Source organism: Theropithecus gelada, chromosome 20, assembly GCF_003255815.1.
Source record: "Theropithecus gelada isolate Dixy chromosome 20, Tgel_1.0, whole genome shotgun sequence".
Lineage (NCBI taxonomy): Eukaryota > Metazoa > Chordata > Mammalia > Primates > Cercopithecidae > Theropithecus > Theropithecus gelada.
This window is the reverse complement of record NC_037688.1, coordinates 3,817,158-3,821,729: the sequence shown is the minus strand read 5'-3', so window position 1 is coordinate 3,821,729 and position 4,572 is coordinate 3,817,158. Positions and strand designations below refer to the sequence as shown.

The 4,572-nt window shown below is 47.4% G+C and overlaps 1 pseudogene; it reads left to right on the top strand.

Annotated features, from left to right (window-relative positions):
* Positions 1 to 1,710: 1,710 nt before the first annotated feature.
* On the top strand, positions 1,711 to 4,360 carry LOC112614677 (annotated as a pseudogene).
* Positions 4,361 to 4,572: the final 212 nt, after the last annotated feature.

The following is a 4,572-nucleotide window of genomic DNA, read 5'->3' as shown; positions in this document are numbered from 1 at the left end:
CATTTGTTACAAAGGTATATTGCATGATGCTGAGGTTTAGGGTATGACTGAACTCACCACTCAGGTAGGAGCATAGTACCCAATTGGTGGGTTTTCAGCCCTTGCCCCCAGTCTTGTCTCTTCTCTCTAATCGTCCCCAGTGTCTGTTGTTCCCATCTTTATATTCATATGTACTCAATGATTAGTTCCCCGTTGTGAGAACATGTGGTATTTGTTTTTCTATTTCTGTATTTGTTTGTTTAGGACAATGGTCTCCAGCTGAACCTATGTTGCTGCAAAGTGAATGACTTTGTTTTTTTCTGTGGCTGTGTAGTATTCTTGGTGTATATGTAGTACATTTTCTTTATCTAGTTAACTACTGATGGTTATTTATGTTGGTTCCATGTCTTGCTATTGTGAATAGTGGGTCAGCGAACATAGGCATTCATGTGTCATTACGACAGAGTATATTCCTTTGGGTACATACCTGATAATGGGATTGCTGGTTCAAATGGTTTTGTTTTCAGCTCTTTGAGGAATAGCCACACTGTTGTCCACAATGGTTGAACTAATTTACCCTCCCTCCAATAATGTAAAAGTGTTCTTTTTTCTTTGCAACCTCACTAGCACTTGTTATTTTTGGACTTTCTAATACTATCCATTCTGATTGGTGAGATGTTATCTCATTGTGGTTTTGGTTTGCATTTCTCTGGTGATTAATGATGATAAACCTTTATGTCGGTTAGCTGCTGGCATGTCATCTTTTGAGAAGTGTCTGTTCACGCCCTTTGCCCGCTTTTTAATGGGGTTATTTGTTTTTTGTTGATGTCATTAAGTTCCTTCTGCATTCTGGATATTAGACTTTTGTCAGATGCATAGTTTGTGAATATTTTCTTCCATTTTGTAGGATATCTGTTTACTTCCTTAATATTTTGTCTTGCTGTGCAGAAACTCTTTGGCTTAAATAGGTCCCACTTACCAATTTTTATTTTCTTGAAATTGCTTTTGATGACTTAGCCATAAATTCTTTGCCAGGGCCAATGTCAAGAAAGGCATTTCCTAGGTTTCCTTCTAGGATTTTCCTAATTTGAGGTCTTACATTTAAATGTTTAACTCATCTTGGGTTGATTTTTGTATATGGTGATATGAAGGGGTCCAGTTTCATTCTTCATATAGACAGAGTTATCCCAGCACCATTTATTGAATAAGGTGTCTTGTCCCCATTGCTTAGTTTTTGTCAACTTTGTTAAAAATCAGCTGATTGTAGTTGTGTGGCTTTATTTCTGAGTTCTCTACTTCTGTTTTATTTGACTATGTGTCTGTTTTTGTACCAGTGCCACGCTGTTTTGGTTACTACAGTCTTGTAGTGTATTTTGAAATTAGTCAATGTGATGGCTCCAGCTTTGTCCTTTCCATTTAAAATTACTATGGCTATTTGGGCTCTTTGTGTCTTGGTGCCCAGGGACCCAGCGAGGGGCGAGTGCAGCTCCGAGCCAACCCCGATCCCACTCCCACCTCACACTTCCCAGAAAGCTTGTCCCTGTCACTCCACCAAGCTGGATCGGGAGCCCTGCCATGCCGAGGGTATCTCCCAGAGCCCCAGCTGGTGTGGCCAGGCCCCAGGAGTAGGATGGGGCTCCCCCTATGAAGGCTCGTGGCAGCCAGAACTGATACAGTCCCCCTGGTCTGGGGCCAAGATGCCAGCTGTGGAGGGCAGGAGTGTCTGGAACCATGGCTGGTGCCTCAGTGAAAGTGGCAGTTGAGGGTTCAGCCCTTTGTAACACACCTTAGAACAGACAGGATGCCAAGTGTGTGGTCAGCATACAGGGCAATACCACCTCCATCATCAATACTAAACAGACAAGGATATCCCCAAAAGCTTCACCTTTGACTACTCCTACTGGTCACACACTTCGGTGGAAGATGCCGTTTGCATCTCAGCAGCAAGTGTATCGGGACATTGGACCTGCTGTTCCATGCCTTTGAAGGCTACAATGTGTGCATCTTTGCCTGCAGGCAAACCGGGGCTGGGAAATCCTATGCCATGATGGGGCAGCAGGAGCCAAGGTAGCAGAGAATGATGCCACAGCTCTCTGGATTTCTTCTCTCACATTAGTGAGAACCAGAGTGCTCAGCTATCCTACTCTGTGGAGGTGAGCTATTTGGAGATCTATTGTGAGTGGGTACGAGACCTCTTGAACCCCAAGAGTCGAGGTTCTCTGTGGGCCCGGGAGCACCACATCCTGGGCTTCTGCGTGCAGGCCCTGTCCAATTTGGCTGTGACCTCCTACGCAGACATTGCTGACCTCATAGACTGTGGAAATAAAGCATGGACTGTGGCTACCACTAACATGAATGAGACCAGCAGCCATTCACATGCTATCTTTACCGTTGTCTTCACACAGAGCTGCCTTAATCAGCTCACTGGGCTGGACTTGGAGAAGGTCAGGTCAGTAAGATCATTTTTGTGGACCTTGTTGGGAGTGAATGACTGACTCCTCAGGGACCCGGGGTTGCGCCTGAAGGAGGGCACCAACATCAATAAGTCTCTGATTACTTTAGGGAAGGTGATCTCGGCCCTTGCAGATATGCAATCAAAGAAGCAGAAGTCGGATTTTATCCCCTACAGAGACTCTGGGCTCACCCGGCTGCTCTGGGAAAATTTGGATGGGATCTCATGCACAGCAATGATTGGAGCCCTGAGCCCTGCTGACATCAGTTACAAGGAGACTCTCATCACCCTCGGGTATGGCGACCACACCAAGAAAATCTGCAATGCCTTCAACAAGGACCCTAATGCCCAACTGATTAGAGAGCTGCAGGAGGTGGTGGCCCTGCTGCGGGAACTACTGATGGCTCAGGGAATGTCAGCCTCTGCTCTGGAAGACCTGAACGTGGAAGAAGGAAGTGTCAGAGGTGCCTTGCCAGCTGTATCGTCTGCTCCCTGCTCCAGTTTCACTCTCATCCCTAACTCCACATAATGGGGAGCTGGAGCCATGATTCTCCCCCAACACAGAGCCCCAGATTGGGCCTGAGGAAGCCATGGAGAGGCTGCAGAAGACAGAGAAGATTATAGCTGAGCTGAATGAGATGTGGGAGAAGCCGTGCAAGGCAGAAGCCCTGAGGACGGGGAGAGAAGTGTTGCTGGCATCACGAGCCGGAGGGGTGACTCCTGAAGGGATTAGTTACCTAGAATACAAACACTCACAAAACAGTGAGGAAAAGAAATCAACTAGAAAATGGGCAAAAATGTGAGCAGACATTTTCACTGAACTGGACATAAAGATGCACTCCACTAGTCCTGTGGAGTGGGGACTTGTGGTGTCTCTTCTGGGCGCACCCATGGCCACTCATGGACCAATCAGCATGCACTTCCTCCCCTCGGAGGTCTATAAAAGTCCTGGGATCATCCAGAGAAGGACAGAAGACGTCCAGACAACGAAGAGGGCAGAAGTCGTTTGACCATCACCTGCAGAGAGGAGGATTCTCTCTGCTGACAGGTGGAGCTGATGAGATGACCGGCTACAGAGAAGACCTGTCATCTCTGCTGAGAGCTGCAGAGGTGACCTGAGCAACAGCAGAGAGGACCTACCCTCTCTGCTGATTGCTGCAGAGTCAGACTGCCAGCAGAGAGGAACCATTCTCCAGGGCCGCCTCCCCACCACTGAGAGCTGTGGAGAAGGTCGTCTCCCACCGAGGAGCTACAGAGAGGACCCTTACCCTCTCCTGCCGAGGAGCTGCGGAGAGGACCTGCCAGCAGTGAGGAGCCACTCTCCAGGGCTGCCTCTCCTCTGAGAGCTGCAGACCTTACCGTCTCCTGCTGAAGCGCTGGGTAGAGGACTTACCCTCTCTTGCTGAAGAACTGCAGGGAGGACCTGCAGGCAACCAGGACCCACTGTCTTCAGGGCCTCTCCTTTGCTGAGAACTGAACACTTAATGGATGACCTGACTACAGAGAGGAGCTATGTCTGCTGAGTGCTGTTCTAACATTTAATGAAGCTCATCTTCATCTCATTCACCTTTGTTGTCTGCATATCTTATTTGTACCTCATTCTTCCTGGACACAGGCCAAGAAAAGAACTTGGTGTAGGGCCACAGAGGTTTCTGGCCCAGCCAGAAAATGGACCCCTGAAGTCCCGTAAGAGTCTCAATTTGCATTTCCTTAGTGGTTAGTGATGCTGAGCATTTTTCTCATGTTAGTTGCCATCTTTATATCCACTTCAGTGGAAATGTCTGCTCGCATTTTTGCCCATTTTCTAGTTGATTTGTTCCTCTCACTGTTTTGTGAGTGTTTGCATTCTAGGTAACTAGTCCTTTCAGGAGTCACCACTCTGGCTCGTCTGAACTGAAATGTCTCTCATCCTTGTGTGAGTTGTGGTAATGGTTTAACTGGGCTCTTTGCCCAGCCTCATGGAGTTTGACCCTATTCACATGAGGCTTAGTATTAAGGAAGACGCTAGAGGAGAACCCTCTGCAGATTTCTGGAGGTCTTTTTGTGATTTTTTTTTTTTTTTTTTTTTGGAGACAGTCTTGCTCTGTCACCACCCAGGCTGTAGTGCAGTGGCACCTGAGGTTAAGTGACCTTCCCACCTC